The sequence below is a fragment of the Scyliorhinus canicula genome, unplaced genomic scaffold (assembly GCF_902713615.1).
Source record: "Scyliorhinus canicula unplaced genomic scaffold, sScyCan1.1, whole genome shotgun sequence".
NCBI classification, from domain to species: domain Eukaryota; kingdom Metazoa; phylum Chordata; class Chondrichthyes; order Carcharhiniformes; family Scyliorhinidae; genus Scyliorhinus; species Scyliorhinus canicula.
In genome coordinates this window covers 933967-952075 of record NW_024055717.1, presented here as the reverse complement: position 1 = coordinate 952075, position 18109 = coordinate 933967, and the positions used below count along the sequence as shown (strand labels likewise).

Sequence of the window (18109 nt, the reverse complement as noted above, 5' to 3'; positions counted from 1 at the left end):
CTGTCGGTCAGTGTTTTAATTCACTCTGTTGACTGTGTGGCACTGTTTACGCAGACTGTTCACTGTAGGGTACTCTTTAAATGGACTGTTTTAACTATAGGGACCTGCTTAAATTGAGTTTGTTTACAGGAGGACATTGTTTATGTGCACTCTATTCACTGTAGCGCTCTATTTAAGTAGACTGTCAACTATAGGTAACTGCTTAAATAGACTTTGTTTAAAGGTGTATACGGTTTTATGAGACGCTATTTGCTGTGGTCAATATTTAATTAGACTTAACTATCGGGAGATGTTCAAATGTACTTCATTGTAGGGAGCTGCTTAATTGAGAGGTCCAATGTGCCGCTGGTTCTTAACCTGATGTCCCTCTGCCTTAGAATGATTCCAAAACCGGTCGGTGCTTCCCACCAGAATTAAACCCAGGGTGTTCTTGGTCAAACCCATTTCTGACATTGGCCCAGGTTGCCCTTTGCCATGTTGGGTGTGATATGAGTTGGGATTCTCTGTTATTTTGTTGGTTAAGGGCAAAGCCCAATCTCAGAATGAACGTAGAAATTGCGTGGAGGACTTTTCACCGTGGACCTTGGTTTCAATGTGGAGCTGCTCAAAGTCTGTCGTTGAGATTGTGCTGAAGCTCAATCAATGTGGAGCTTGTTTTGCCAATAATAATCTTCATTAATAATCTTTATTTTCACAAGTAGGCTTATATTAGCTGCAATTAAGTTACTGTGAAAATACCTAGTCGACATATTCAGGTGTCTGTTCGGGGACACCGAGCAGGAATTCAGCATGTCCAATTAACCGAACACCACGTCTTTCGGGACGTGTGGGAGAAAACCGGTGCACCCGGAGGAAACCCACGCAGACACGGGGAAAATGTGCATGCTCCGAACAGACAATGACCTAAGCCGGGAATCTAACCTGCGACACTGGCGCTGTGAAGTAACAATGCTAACAACTGTACTACCATGCCGCCGTAATAAAGTTGCTGCCATGAGCTAGTCTCTGAATCAGGAAATTGCTGCTTCATCTGCTGCTCCATGAAATCACATCCCACCTCGGCAATGGCCTACCGGGAGCCGCCACGGAACGATAGACGCGTATGCGCCTCAGCCTCACTCTGCGGTTGACCGCTGCCCTCTGGCGGTCTCGCTCGGAGCACAAAGCGTCTGCAGCAACCGTGGGCCGCCAGCAGTCGGCCACCTTGACGCAGTTGAATCAACAACACTGACAGAAGTTGTGGCAGAGTGGGTGTGAGTCTATAAATCATCTACACACAGAGAGGAAAGGTGCGGCAGCCTTTTCACTGACACATTCTGCATCCCACACCTTTTAAACACTCATTTATATCAAAACATCAGTGATCTGGGCTTGTCTCTGCGTTGCCAAGGCAACGTAACAGCTGGGTTAAGATTGTTCACGTCTTCCTATTCATTGTTATGGAGTCAGACTTTGTGACAATTCCAAACAACCAATACCTGTATTTTTCTGACAACAAAATGTCTCTCTCTAACCAGTTATGATCTCTAAACTTTTACATTCCATGGAGCATTGTGCTACAATACAACCGGAAGGTTGAGGAGACTTTATAGAAGGTGCAGATGTTTACCAGGATGTTTCCCTGTCTAGAGTCTGTTAGTTATCTGGAATGGCTGAATAAACTCGGACTGTTGTCATTAGAATGACGGAGGTTGAGGGGCAACCTGATCATTATTCTGGCCGACGCTGTTGAAATAGACGGTATTATAGGGAGATGCTGAAAAAGACTGTTTACAATAGAATACGGTTTGAAGAAAATCTAGTTATTGTAGGCAACTATTTCAATAGACTTTCTATTGTGGGACACAGGTAAAATACATTGGATTTACTGTTGGATTATTCCCAAGGGTGGAGTGTGTCAGACACCAGGGGATATCGATTTAAGGTCCGTGGTGCCAAGTTTAGAGCACGTGCGAGGCAGTTTCTCTTATACAGATAGTGGTGAGTGTTTCGTGCACTTTATCAGGGGAGATTGTGGAAGCAGATACATTAACAGCATTGAAAACGCCGTTCGACACTTACACGGGCAGGTAGTATAGCGAGGGATACCTGATGTGGAAGTGCGAAGGGTTTTGGCTAAAGTAGTAATGATTTCATCATTTCGGTGACAATGTCATTGAATTGACACATGACGACATTTTGGGAGAATATTCAGCTTTGGGAAATCAAGGCGAAGGACCTGCACCAACTTATCATGGCAACGATACAGAGGAACATTGAAAGACATAGAAATATAGAACGTCGGAACACGAGTTGTCCATTCGGGCTTCCTCTTTCTTTCTTGAAACCATGATGTGTTTTGGCCTCAAGTATGTTTTGCAGTAGCGATTTACTCAGTATCGCAACTGCATGAAACAACTAATGCTGATTGCATTTAATAGGTTTCAGATAGTTCCGACAATCTGACATCATTCTTCTGAACTTAAGCGCTAGTAATCGTGTTAGGACTCAAACATTCCCCATATGTCAACCCCAGCATTGCAAGAATCAACGTGGTAAATATTTGTAAAACGCCCTTTAAAACAAAATAAAAGTCCCCTCAGATAAGGAGACACAATCTCTACATAGATTGTATGCTTTGTTCTCATTAAGGTATTTTATAATTGCAGCAAGAAAACCTGTTCTGCTGCTCGAGTCCTCTCACTTTCATGGATAGCAATTCAATTCCCTTCTTTTCTACATCATGCGGATGCAATATTCGTTTCCATGACTGTTGTGAGAATACATCCGCGTATCATTGAATAACACTCTCTCAATTGATAGGCAATCAGGTAATAATCAGCCGTCTTATTTTTGCTGCAGGCCTCACATTTACCCACGTAACAATGCATCTACCGTGCATTTTCCCACTCTGCTCGGCCACATCACAGAAACATCGTTGTGTCCTTATAGCTCACCTTCTCACCCAGTCTATGTCATATCCAAAGCTGGCATAATGCATTCTCGTATTCACATCTAAATCGTTAATATATATATATATTGTGAACAGCTTGGCTCCCAGCTCCGATACCTGCGATACCTCACTGGACATGCCTGCCATTCGGAAAATGTGTGTTTATTCATACTCTTCTTGTCTGCCAAACATGTCTGCATCCATCGCAATACTTACCCTAATCGCTTGCGATTCAATATTATCTGCTAATAATCTTATGAGGAACATTGTCGGAATCATCATGAAAGTCCAGGTAAACGAGACTCACTGCCCACCTTATCAACTCTACTAGTTACATATTCAAATAATTCTAGTCGATTTTACAAGCGTTATTTCCCTTTCATAAATCCGTGCTGATTATGTCCGATTCTATCGTTGTATTGCATATGGTCTGCAATTTGGAATTTCATTATAACTCTAGAATTGTCCCAACTACTGACATCGGGTGTACTGATTTATCATTTCCAGTTTTCAATCTACCTCCTTTCCTGGATAGTGGGATTACATGAGCTATCCTCCAGCAATTGATTACAAAGTGCTAATATCACAAAAGGTGACGAAACATGCATCCACTAAATATAGTGCATTGTCCGTAAGTATCCTGGTATGTATATGATCAAGTCCGAAGATTTATGCGCCTTCAAGGGTATCAATTTTACATCTCCACTTCCTTACCAATACTGAGTTCCTTCAGTTCCTCCCTCTCCTTAAAACCTTTGTTCCTGGTCTGTTATTTGTATTCTTCAGATGAACACATGTCACTTCTGCCATCGAACAGTTCAGCCCATTAGGATAATTAATGTGTCACATATCCCAGTGGACGAAATAGTATAACACGTAATCCATGACGCCTGCGCAGGTGGTGGGTTAAATGATACAGAACATCTTCCCCATACACAATCATTCACATTTGTTTTAATTTCAGAAACGGTAAATACGTCAGGCGTCGGATCAGATCGTGGGACCCGTGGGCAAAGGACCAGGAAAGTACCAAAATGGGCCAAATGTGATCATTTGGTTTCCTTACTGTTCAGTCGTTCTGAATATGCATAAGCCTCAATACTGTTCACACTGTTCTACACTGTGTTCAGCCCTCTCCTGAACTGTGCTTGCACTTCAATAATATACTGTTCAGAGCCAGACAATCTACGCCAATTCCATCAAACCAAATTTCGATTGACTTTCATCTTAACTCTTTAACATTTCAATCATATCTATCTAGAAATAACTTTGATAAAACTAAAATACTGCGGATGCAGAAAATCAGAAAATATCAGGCAACTTTAGCAGGCCCGGCATGAAGAGTAACATGATTTCAATGTGTTGCATTTGTTTGTGTACACAAGAATCCTGTCGCACCAGTGACTTAGTCCAGAATTTTCTGTTTTTTCCATGCGTCAGCAATGAACGTTTCTGTTTGTTTTGTGTTAGTTTACCTTTTTAGTTTTCGTCGGATTATTTTGCTATCTTTGAGTTCCCAATCACTTAATGAACTATGTAATTTAGATTATTCTTCATCGAATACATGACATTGTGCCTTTTCTCACAAAGCACTCATGTATGTTCGTTACGTATGGCATATTTCATTTTCCAATCGTATATCTATTGCAGAAAGTTTAGAAATGTATTCTTGTAAGTTGCATCGCTCCTTCGCCGACTACCGCAAGTTTCTACCGTTGTTAAAATGTTGTTCCGACTTCAAACTCAAAGTTGTTCCAATAAATTACAGACAACATTCATCGGAGCGCCAATTCGTGCAGAACACAATTCTAACCTTCTTCCGTCTATATGAGTGCATTATCCAGACCATTAAATGTTTATATCCCAACCAGATGGGATCAATTCTTCTGCTTGCCACGTGCTCCATACTCACGAAAAACCATTTGGATATCGCGTTAATGATGATCAGCAGGTATCACACACTTTGCAGCTAAAATGTATTTAAAAAATAGTCGTTGTTCCAATGTGAGAACCCAGCAGTCAAAATGAGAATTGCGAAATTTCACGGACATTAGAACATTTTAATAAAGAGCATGTATACCGATTGTATGAATTTGCGATAGGGATGATTATTTGGTCAGGACAAAACAGCAAAATCTCAAGTGTTCTTCAGGATTGTCATTTCACACGTCACCACATTGGAAGGCATGCTGTCAATCATTCTCCACTTCATGCTCTGGTTTCTATCCACAGTCAAACGAAGTGCGTGATAGTTTGATTGACTGCTAAATTGACCCTTCGTGTCCAAAGTTTTAGATGGGGTTACTGGGTAACGGAAATAGGGTGGAGCTGTGGGCTTGTTAAGGGTGCTGTTTCCAAGGGCAGGTGCAGCCTCGCTGTGATGAAATGTCTCCTGCAATAATGTAAGTTCTATGATTCAGTTGCTTCAATAGCTCCAAACTAAGGTCAGATCCCAAGAAATGCTGCTCCCGCTCAGCACTGCACCGGAGTATCAGACTTTATTTATCTGTCTATGTTCTGCAGTGGAACTTGAACCTGAAAACGTCTGACTCAGAGGCCATATTGTCACCTCCCGAGCCAGAGCTGACAGGTGTACATTAGTGTGTTAGGTGGTAACTTTCCAAACCATTTTTAAAAATGTATTTCTTTTCCAATTAAGGAACGGTTCAGCGTGTCCAATCAACCTAACCTGCAGATCTTTGCGTTGTGGGTGCGAATACCACGCAAATTCAAGGAGAAAGTGCGAACTCCACATGGACCAAACAAATGTTAGATTCCAAGATACAATACATTTACAGTGTTAACCTTATCTACACCGTTGCCTTTAAAACAAAGTGGTGATGTTGATAATGTAAGAGAACTGTTCTAATTTTGTTGGATTTGCAATTATCTTCTCCCTTCCTTCTGATCATGATATTCTGAGTTTACCTCTCACCTATGCTGAGCAGATCGATATGCATTTTCCTAACCTTCTTCTCCTCCTTTATGAATAATATGCTTCATATCTGGTTGTCCCCTGGGAGCCTGACATGACCCTCTTTAGTAATGATTTCTAAATCACTACAGTGGCGACTATATCTTTTCCATTTATTTTAAAATGCATTGACGCAAATTCCTCCGATCAGTCGGATTATCCTGTGACTTTGCTTTGTATTAATCTGACTTTATTGTTGTATATGTGATTTTACCAACACTATTCATATCCTTCGGAGTCATGTGTACTTAGGTATTATCCCTTCTGTATGCAAATTAATATATCCTTACTGAACGGTCCATTGGGGGGTCCCTTTTTGGTGGATCTGTTGGCGGAGTCTTATCCCATTCCACGGGGCCCCAAGCAGGTGTCTGATAGAGGAGGGGCGGGAGATGAAGATGCCGCTCGCATAGACGCCGGATGCACATTCACTGAGGAGGTAACCACTTGGCCCCACGCGAGGTCCACCACAGCAGAATGAAGTTCGGTGAAATTGTTTCGAGTCCAGCGACGTGATTTGCGATCCTGAGGACTGACGAATGACGGTGTAGGGGGGTTGTAGAATAGGTTGTCCGGTCCGTGACTGACATTGCAATCACAGGCGTAAGTGGTTGGAATGCACTTAACTCTGTTTGATGGCATTGACGTCTGTCAACATTAGGGAGATGAGTGAATAAACGTGGAGCTGTTTTACAGCTGACGTCAATCACAGCCCTCTGCTGGAAATGAATGGATGGCTTGCAACTCCAGATTTTGAGTGAGTTCATCACAGGCCACATCTGATCTATTTCCAGAAACGGATACAGATGTTTTCAGGAAAGTGTTACCGTTGTAATTTATCAGTGTCCCTCTCTGTACTGCTCTCTCGATTCCAGACAAGGATGTTTTTTTTTATGAGTCGGGGTGGGGCGGGGGTCGGTGCTGTGTATGATGCATCAATTCAGTTGTTCGAGAGGAAGAGTTCCTCGAGTTAGGAACTCTCTGTGGGGGCTTCCTTAAATTGGGTTATCGCTGGGTGTCTCCCGATTAAGTCGCTGGGGATATTCCTAGTAATGGGGGCCCTAGGTTTTTTATCTCTGTTATGGAGGTCCCCGACAGAGCTTTCCCTAGTTAGGGGGGTACATGGCGGTGGGGCATTTCAGGGCACCCTCAGTCTAGGGAGAAATACTGCACCACGAAATGCAGGGGTTCGGACCTGTGTTGCGATGTGGAGGTGGTGGGCTGCTTTGCCGTGCGGGGCGGGAAAGGGCGGAAGCGTTTGCGGGAATTCAGTATCGGACGGTTCACTCGAAATGGATACCCAATGGCAGTACTCCTTCAAGAATCCCTGGTATTCCTCGCCGTGCACAAATATTGTTGGCGATGGACACTCATATGCTCAGTGCCCCAGCCAGTAGTGGATGTTGAGTCTGGAGAATGGTGTATAGATAGCCTGGGTAACATTTAGAACCAAAAAGATGAGATGTTGGGCGTCGTGAAAAATGTTAGGACAGATAAGTCCCCAGGGCCTGATTGGATCTACCTCAGGTTACTGATGGAGGCGAGAGAATAAATTGCTGATGGCTTCAGAGAAATCTTTGGATATTCAATGTCTTCTGGTGATGTCTCGGAGGACTGGAGAATAGCCAATAGAACATTACATTGTAGCGCAGTACGGGACCTTCAGCCCTCAATGTTGCGCCGATCTATGAAACCATCTGAAGCCTATCTGACCTACACTATTCGATTTTAATCCATATGTCTACCCAGCGACCACTTAAATGCCCTTAAATTTGGCGAGTCCACTACTGTTGCAGGCAGGGCGTTCCACACCCCTACTACTCTCTGAGTAAAGAAACTCCTCTGACATCTGTCCTATATCTACTACCCCTCAATTTAAAGCAATGTCCCCTCATGTTGGTCATCACCATCCGAGGAAAGATACTCTCACTGCCCACCCTATCTAACCCTCTGACTAACTTATATGTCTCTATTAAGTCATCTCTCAGCCTTCTCCTCTCTAACGAAAACAACCTCAAGTCAAAGAACAAAGAACAAAGAAAATTACAGCACAGGAACAGGCCCTTCGGCCCTCTCAGCCTGTGCCGATCCAGATCCTTTACCTAAACCTGTCTCCTATTTTCCAAAGTCTACTTCCCTCTGTTCCCGCCCATTCATTAACCTGTCTAGATGCTTCTTCAATGATGCTATCGTGCCCGCCTCTACCACCTCCGCTGGTAAAGCGTTCCAGGCACCCACCACCCTCTGCGTAAAAAACTTTCCACGCACATCTCCCTAAACTTTGCCCCTCTCACTTTGAAATCGTGACCCCTTGTAACTGACCCCCACTCTTGGGAAAAGCTTGTTGCTATCCACCCTATCCATATCTCTCATAATTTTGTAGACCTCAATCAGGTCCTCCCTCAACCTCCGTCTTTTAAACGAAAACAATCCTAATCTACTCAACCTTTCTTCATAGCTAGCACCTTCCATACCAGGCAGCATGCTGGTGAACCTTCTCTGCACTCTCTCCAAGGCATCTACATTCTTCTGGTAATGTGGTGACCAGAACTGCACGCAGTATTCCAAATGTGGCCGAACCAAAGTCCTTTCCAACTGCAACATGATCATGCAACTCTTGTACTCAGTACCCCGTCCGATGAAGGCAAGCATGCTGTATGCCTTATTGCCAACTCTATCAACCTGCGTTGCCACTTTCAGGGTACAATGGGCTTGAACTCCCAGATCTCTCGGCACATCAATTTTCACCACGACCCTTCCATTGACCATATAGTCCGCTCTTGAATTTGATCTTCCAAAATGCATCACCTCGCATTTGCCTGGATTGAACTGAATCTGCCATTACTCTGCCCATCTCTTCAATCCATCTCTATTTTGTTGTATTCTCCAACTCCAGTGTGTGTTGAGCTGTAAGTATTGAGACGGTTCGTCACTTCAGACCCTGACATCTGCAAGTCGGCACATGGTTCAATTGTTGTGGAAATGCCCACATTGGACTGGGGTGAGCACAGTAAGAAGTCTTACAACACCAGGTTAAAATCCAACAGGTTTCCTTCAAACACTAGCTTTCGAACACTGCTCCTTCCTCAGGTGAATGCTGATTCCTCAGATTCACCTAAGGAAGGAGAAATGCTCCGAAAGCTCGTGTTTGAAACTAACCTGTTGGACATTAATGTGCTGTTGTAAGACTTGCTACATGGCTCAATCGCCATCGCTTCACAGGAATATTGAGGAGATCTGTTCCAGAGGCATGAGATGCAGCAGAAATTATTTTCGAAATTACACTTCGCTCCATAAAAAAACGATTTCAATTGACCAGTTGTCTAACCAGGTCGACTGTTTAAAACGTCAGCAACGAACACTATACATCAGACTTTTGTGCAAATCACGGGATGTGTATCCTTGCTTTTCTCAGAAAACATCTTGAATTAAACTTTTTTGTTCAATAACAGGACACAATATAAAGAGCGGTGGGATAGGCAGGTTCCAAATTCACAAATCATGTCGACGTTGGGTACAATAGTTTCTGAAGATTGGGGCACCGGGGGACTGCCACTACGCCACGTGTCTGCATGTAGTAACAATGACGTTCTGTACACTGTCAGGCTGATTTCATTTCCTGCTACTTCTGTAAATTGAAAAGGTCAGTGAAGAAAAAATGAACAGAAGTCAAATTATGGACACACGGTTAAGAAGGATCCACTATGCCTCACTATACAACACTTTTGTGGGGCAGCACGGTAGCATGATGGTTAGCAGCTCCAGGGTCCCAGGTTCGATTCCCGGCTGGGTCACTGTCTGTGCGGAGTCTGCACATCCTCCCCGTGTGTGCGTGGGTTTCCTCCGGGTGCTCCGGTTTCCCCCCACAGTCCAAAAATGTGCGGGTTAGGTGGATTGGCCAGGCTAAATTGCCCTGAGTGTCCTAAAAAATATAAGATTAATGGGGGTTGTTGGGTTACTGGTATAGGTATACGTGGGCTTGAGTAGGGTGATCATTGCTCTGCACAACATCGAGGGCCGAAGGGCCTGTTCTGTGTTGTACTGTTCTAATTCTAACTTTTATTGGATGGAAGCTTCAAATTATTACATTTTACGTAGTTTTTGCATTTTGTCGCGCGTTTGGAAACCCGTTATTGAATATCGCATCATGCAGGTCAGCTGCATCGGCGATTCTGTTCCTGACGAGCAGCCGTGAGTTACTGCCCGATCGTCCTTGATTGTCTCATTGCTCACGACTTGGCTGAGGTGACCTTTGAAGAAATGTGTTTGAATTGTGTCGTTTTTGCGAATGAAAATGGTGTGCGACAAATGGCGCACGTTGAAGGTTGCATTTGAATTTCTATACGGACAAAAGTGGAAAATAAAAACGATATGTGCCCTGTTCGCTGACCGACAGAGTGCAGCACAATATTGGCGTGGGCGGATTTAAAGATATGTTTCAAGGACGCCCCGTCGAGTGCATCTCTTGAGCGATGTGCCTTGGCGGATTTGACTGCTGATGTACCAGTTTTGAAAACTGTTGCCGGTTGCCAGTTGCCAGGTTGCCAGTTGCCGTCTTCTTCCAGGAGAGGCACAAATTTACCGTCGTGGAATAGAACCCCTGTCTCCCGCGTGACAGGCGGGGATAATAACCACTATTGTAACGAGGAACTGCGTAATGCCTGGCCCCACCTGGCTCACTGAGGCTAGCTTCTCCTCTAAAATGACTCGATTTTCTGCAGTTTCTTGCTTTTCCTGTGAAATCAGTAATTGCTGTGGCAACTACATACCGTGTTAAATGACGATCGAGGTTAACTTTGGAAGACAGAATGCAGAACACCCAAACACTTCCGTGTGTGTTGAGCTGTAAAAATTGATGCGGTTGTTCACTTCAGACCGTGACATCTGCAAGTCGGCTCATGTTTCAATTGTTGTGGAAATGCCCGCATTGGACTGGGTTGAGCACAGTAAGAATTCTTACAACACCAGGTTAAAGTCCAACAGGTTTGTTTCAAACACTAGTTTTCGGAGCAGTGCTCCTTCCTCATGTGAATGCTGAATTCTCAGATTCACCTGAGGAAGGAGAAATGCTCCGAAAGCTCGTGTTTGCAACAGACCTGTTGGACATTAATGTGGTGTTGTAAGACTTGCTACATGGCTCAATCGCCATAGCTTCACAGGAATATTGAGGAGATCTGTTACAGAGGCATGAGATGCAGCAGAAATTATTTTCGAAATTGTACGTGGCACCTTAAAAAACGATTTCAATTAACCAGTTGTCTAACCAGGGCCACTATTTAAAAAGTCAGCAACGAACATCAGTCTTTTGTGCAAATCAGGGGATGCATGCCCTTGCTTTTCCCAGAAAACACATTGAATTAAACTTTTTTGTTCAATAACAGGGCACAATATAAAGAGCGGTGGGATAGGCAGGTTGCAACTTCACGAATCATGTCGACGTTTGATACAATAGTTTCTGAAGATTGGGGGACCGAGGGACAGCCTCTACGGGACGGGCCTGCATGTAGGAACAATGACGTTCAGTACACTAACAGGCTGATTTCATTTCTTGCTGCATCGGTAAATTGAAAAGGTTAGTGAAGCAAAAATGAACAGAAGTCAAATTCAGGACACACGGTTAAGAAGGTTCCGCTATGCCTCACTATACAACACTTTTCTTGGATGGAAGCTTCTGCGTGTTGCGAGATGATCCGGTACTTCAAATTATTACATTCTGCGTACAGTTTTTGCATTTTTGTCGCGTTTGGAAGACCGTTATTGAATATCGCAGCATGCAGGTCAGCTGCATCAGCGATTCTGTTCCTGACGAGCAGCCGTGAGTTACTGCCCGATCCTCCTTGATTGTCTCATTGTTCACGACTTGGCTGTGGTGACCTTTGAGGAAATGTGTTTCAATTGTGTCGTTTTTGCGAATGAAGATGGTGTGCGACAAATGGCGCACGTTGAAGTTTGCATTTGGACTTCTTTTCGGACAAATGTGGGAAATAAAAACGATATGTGCCCTGTTCCCTGACCGACCGAGTGCAGCACAATATTGGCGTGGGCGGATTTAAAGAGATGTTTCAAGGACGCCCCGTCGAAGGCATTTCTTGGGCGATATGCGTTGGCGGATCTGACAGCCGATGTACCAGTTTTCAATAGCATTGCCTTCTTCTTCCTGGAAAGGTACAAACTCCCCGTCGGGGAATTAAACCCCGGTCTCCCGCGTGCCAAGCGGGGATACTGACCACTATACTAACGAGGAACTGCGCAACGACAGCCCCCCCCCCCCCCCCCTTGGCTCACTGAGGCTTTCTTCTCCTCTAAATTTACTCGATGTTCTGCAGTTGCTTGCTTTGCTTGTGAAATCAGTAATTTCTGCGGCAACTACACACTGTGTTAAATGACCAACGAGGTTAACATTGGAAGACCGGATGCAGAATCACCCAAACATTTCCGCGTGTGTTGAACTGTAGATATGGAGGCGGTTGTTCTCTTCAGGCCCTGACATCTGAACGTCGGCTAATAGTTCAATTGATGTGGAAATCCCCGCGTTGGACTGGGGTGAGCACAGTAAGAAGTCTTTCAACACCAGGTTCAAGTCCAACAGGTTTGTTTCAAACACGAGTTTTCGGAGCACTGCTTCTTCCTCAGATAAATGCTGATTCCTCAGATTCAGCTGAGGAAGGAACAGTCCTCCGAAAGCTCGTGTTTGATAAAAAAAAATGTTGGAATTTAACATGGTTGAAAGACTTCTTACATGGCTCAATTGCCATCTTTGCATAGGAATATTCAGGAGATCTGTTCCAGAGGCATGAGATGCAGCAGAAATTATTTGCGAAATTACCCTTGGTTCCATCAAATAAACGATTTCAATGGACCAGTTTGTCTAACCAGGGCCACTCTTTAAAAAGTCAGCAACGAACATTATACATCAGACTTTTGTGCAAATCAGCCGATGCGTATCCTTACTTTACCCAGAAAACACATTGAATAAAACCTTTTTGTTCACCAACAGGACACAATATAAAGAGCGGTGGGATAGTCAGGTTCCAAATTCACCTATCACGTCGACGTTGGCGACAATAGTTTCATAAGATTGGGGGACCAGGGGACAGCCTCTGCGGGACGGCACTGCATGTAGGAACAAAGACGTTCAGTACACTGTCAGGCTGATTTCATTTCCTGCTGCTTCGGTAAAATGAAAAGGTCAGTGAAGCAAAAATGAACAAAAGTCAAACTGAGGAAACACTGTTCAGAAGGATCCATTATGCCTCACTATACAATACTTTTCCTGGGTGGAAGCTTGTGCGTTGTTGCGAGATGATCCGGTACTTCAAATTATTACATTCTGCGTACAGTTGTTGCATTTTGTCGCGTTTGGAAGACCGATATTGAATATCGCAGCATGCAGGTCAGCTGCATCAGCGATTCTGTTCCTGACGAGCAGCCGTGAGTTACTGCCCGATCCTCCTTGATTGTCTCATTGTTCACAACTTGGCTGTGGTGACCTTTGAGGAAATATATTTCAATTGTGCCGTTTTTGCGAATGAAGATGGTGTGCGACAAATGGCGCACGTTGAAGGTTGCATTTGGTATTCTGCACGGACAAATGTGTAAAATGAAAACGATACGTGCCCTGTTCGCTAACGGAGCGAGTGCACCACAATATTGTCGTGGGCGGATTTGAAGATATGTCTCAAAGCCGCCCCGTCGATGTGCATCTCCTGGGCGATGTGCCTTGTCGGATCTGACAGCCGTTGTGCCAGTTTTCAAAAACTTTGCCTTGTCCTTCCTGGAGCGGTAAAATGTCCCCGTCGGGGAATTGAATCTTGGTCTCCCGCATGACAGGCGGGGATACTGATCGCTAAACTAACGAGGAACTGCGCAACAACAGACCCCGCTTGGCTCACTGAGGCTTTCTTCTCCTCTAGAATCACTCGATGTTCTGAAGTTGCTTGCTTTGCCTGTGAAATCAGTAATTGCTGTGGCAACTACATACCGTGTTAAATGAAGATCCAGGTTAACTTTGGAAGACAGAATGCAGAATCACCCAAACATTTCCGCGTGTGTTGAGCTGTAAATGTTGAGGCGGTTGTTCTCTTCAGACCCTGACATCTGAACGTCGGCTCATGGTTCAATTGATGTGGAAATACCCGCGTGGGACCTGGGTGAGGACAGTATGAAGCCTTTCAACACTTTGTGAAAGTCCAACAGGATTGTTTCAAACACGAGCTTTCGGAGCACTGCTCCATCCTCAGGTGAATGCTGATTGCTCAGATTCACCTGAAGAAGGAGCAGTGCTTCCTCAGATTGCTCAGATTCCTAGCAACTGGACGCTATATTTCATCCAAGATTGTTACCAGGTCAACGTAACAAATTTGCTCCGGTAATTCAGGATCGGCGCAGGCTGGGAGGGCCTAAGGGCCTGTTCCTGTGCTGTAATTTTCTTTGTTCTTAATTTGTTCCCTATCAATGAAGCCCATTATATGATATTGGATTCGATATTCACTCAGTATGTCCCAATGTTCGACAACATGCCTTCTTCTTTTGCTTTATTTATTGATCTACCCTTTATTTCATGCAGTTTCTTCATGTTAACCCAACAGTTCTGAGTGGTCCTGGGAATAGGTGTCCTAAATTGTTATATTCCCAACAGGATCCCAAGATTGCTACGGTCCTGGGTGAGGATGAGTCTGCTGTACACATTGTCTCATTCAACACACTCGTTTGGTTGAAGCAAGGGTCATTTAAAAATAACGACAACCGCCGAGGTTAACTTTTGAAAGTTTTTATTTGGAAAAAGGCCACAAAACCTGCTTCTCCTGATTCAGAGAAAGAGTATGGAATCTGAGCAATCAGCATTCACCTGAGGATGGAGCAGTGCTCCGAAAGCTCGTGTTTGAAACAATCCTGTTGGACTTTCACAAAGTGTTGAAAGGCTTCATACTGTCCTCACCCAGGTCCCACGCGGGTATTTCCACATCAATTGAACCATGAGCCGACGTTCAGATGTCAGGGTCTGAAGAGAACAACCGCCTCAAAATTTAAATCCACAAACTAAATCCACAGAAAAATAATTGAAAACTCAATACAAATAGGTTTAGATATGAAGTGAAATGTTGAGAGACCAAATAAATGCCAAAATATATGAAGATGAAAAAATAGCTCTCGGCTTTTCCGTGAGGCAAAGATTGCCCTACGTTCCGGCAGTTAAGCTGGTTGATTTCAGAGGAGCTACTGGGCAGAATCGCAGTCAGTCAGAGACAACATATTTTCCCCATGGTAACGTACGGACCTGTCTTGTGTTTTTTGGATGGTGCTGCCTGAGAACTCATGCCTCAAGCAAAGCGGAGAGAGAGAATGGACCTGCAAACTACAACGGTGGTTGTTTGGTGGAACATTTTTCTCTGGCAATCACATACTATTTCAGTAGTTGGGAAGTTAGTTCAGTGGGAATGGAGGCTATGGCAGTTGCTTGTTCCTCCTGCAGAATGTGGGAGGAAAGTGTCACCTCGAGTGACCCTGCTGACTACATCTGCGGGAAGTGCACCCAACTCCAGCTCCTCGAGAACCGCGTTAGGAACCAGGAGCTGGAGCTGGATGAACATCGGATCAATCGGGAGGCGGAAGGGGTTATTGAGAGGAGTTATAGGGAGGTAGTCACACCTCAGGTAAAATAAGAAGGTAGATGGGTTACAGTCAGGGGAGGGATAGGGAACCGGCAGGTAGTGCAGGGATCCACTGTGGTCGTTCCCCTCTATAACAAGTATACCGTTTTGGATACTGTTGCGGGGGACGACTTACCAGGGGTAAACAATGGGGCACAGGTCTCTGGCACAGAGTCTGTCCCTGTTGCTCAAAAGGGAAGGGAGAAGAGGAACAGAGCATTTGTCATTGGGGACTCCATAGTTAGAGGAACAGACAGGAGGTTCCGTGGGAATGAAAGAGACTCACGGTTGGTGTGTTGCCTCCCAGTTGCCAGGGTTCGTGATGTTTCTGATCGTGTTTTTGGGATCCTTAAGGGGGAGGGTGAGCAGCCAGAAGTCCTGGTCCACATAGGTAAAAATGACATAGGTATGAAGAGAAATGGGGATTTGAGACAGAAATTCAGGGTGCTAGGGTGGAAGCTGAGAGCTAGAACACAGAGTTGTTTTCTCTGGGTTGTTACCCGTGCCAAGTGCTGGCGAAGTGAGAAATAAGGAGAGAGATGAGTTGAACACGTGGCTACAGGGATGGTGCAGGAGGGAGGGTTTTGGTTTCCTGGATAATTGGGGCTCATTCTGGGGTAGGTGGGACCTCTACAAACAGGATGGACTTCACCTGAACCAGATGGGTACCAATATTCTGGGGGGGATATTTGCTAGTGCTCTTCGGGGGGGGTGGGGATTAAACTAATTCAGCAGGAGGATGGGAACCTAAATTGCTGTCCCAGTGTACAGGATGTTGAGAGTAGTGAGGTCAGGGATAGGGTTAAGAGCTCGAAAGAGTGCACCGGCAAGCAAGACGCTGGTTTGAAGTGTGTCTTGTAAGGTGGGTGAGCTTGCAGCATGGGGTGGTACCTGGAATCTCGATGTTGTGGCGATTTCGGAAACATGGGAAGAGCAGGGACAGGAGCGGTTGTTGCAGGTTCCAGGATTTAGATGTTTCTGTAAGAACAGCGCTTATGGTAAAAGAGAGGGGGGGGGGGTGGCACTGTTAATCAAGGAAAGTATTACGGCGGTAGAAAGGACGTTTGAGGACTCTTCTACTGAGGTAGTATGGGCCGAGGTTAGGAACAGGAGAGGAAAGGTCACCCTGTTGGGAGTTGTCTATTGACCTCCGAATAGTTCCAGAGATGTAGAGGAAAGGATTGCAAAGATGATTCTCGACAGGAGCGAGAGTAACAGTGTAGTTATTATGGGGTCTTTAATTTTCCAAATATTGACTGGAAATACTATAGTTCGAGTACTATAGATGGGTCTGTTTTTGTGCAGTTTGTGCAGGAGGGTTTTCTACACAGTATGTAGACAGGCCGACACGGGGCGAGGACACATTGGCTTTGCTACTGGGTAATGACCCCGGCCAGGTGTTAGATTTAGATGTAGGTGAGCACTTTGGTGATAGTGATCACAATTCGGTTATGTTTACTTTAGCAATGGGCAGGGGTAGGTATATACCGCAAGGCAAGAATTATAGCTGGGGGAAAGGCAATTATGATGCTGGAGGAGATGGGTGCAATCGAAATGTGGAGCTTTTCCAAGGAACAGCCACTGCGTGTCCTTGCTAAGTATGTACCTGTCAGTCAGGGAGGAAGTTGTCGAGCAAGGGAACCGTAGTTTACCAAGGAAGCTGAAGCACTTGCCAAGAGGAAGAAGACGGCATATGTAAGGATGAGACATGAAGGCTCATATAGGGCACTTGAGAGTTACACGTTAGCCAGGAAGGACCGAAAGGGAGATTTACAAAGAGCGAGGAGAGGACACGAAAATTCGTTGGCGGATAGGATCAATGAAAACCCTAAGGCTTTCTATAGGTATACCAGAAACAAAAGAATGATTAGAGTAAGATTAGGGCCAATCGAGGATAGACGTGGAAAGTTGTGTGCGGAATCAGAGGAGATAGGGGAAGCGTTCAATGGATATTTTAGTCATTGTTTACACTGGAAAAAGACAACGTTATCGAGGAGAATACTCAGGTTCAGTCGACCAAGATAGATGGAATCGAACTTCACAAGGAGGAGGTGTTAGCAATTTTAGAAAATGTAAAAATAGATAAGTCCCCTGGGCCAGATGGGATTTATCGTAGGATTCTCTGGGAAGCCAGGGAGGAGATTGCAGAGCCTTTGTCCTTGATTTTTATGTCGAATTTGTCGACAGAAATAGTGCCGGAAGACTGGAGGATAACAAATGTTGTCCCCTTGTTCAAGAAGGGGAGTAGATACTCTGGTAATTATAGACCTGTGAGCCTTACTTCGGTTGTGGGTAAAATGTTGGAAGAGGTTATATGATATAGGGTTTATAATCATCTTGAAAATAACAATTGATTAGCGATAGTCAACACGGTTTTGTGAAGGGTAGTTCATGCCTCACAAACCTTATTGAGTTTTTTGAGAAGGTGACCAAACAGGTGGATGAGAGTAAAGCGGTTGATGCGGTGTATATGGATTTCAATAAGGCGTTTGATATGGTTCCACACGGTAGGCTATTGCAGAAAATAAGGAAGAATGGGATTGAAGGTGATTT

At 44.6% G+C, this 18109-nt stretch overlaps 1 non-coding gene across 1 annotated transcript; it reads right to left on the bottom strand.

Moving 5' to 3' along the window:
- Window positions 1-12078: 12078 nt before the first annotated feature.
- On the bottom strand, window positions 12079-12150 carry trnaa-ggc. The gene has a single exon. It is a non-coding gene; the product is annotated as a tRNA-Ala (tRNA).
- Between the last annotated feature and the right edge of the window lie 5959 nt (window positions 12151-18109).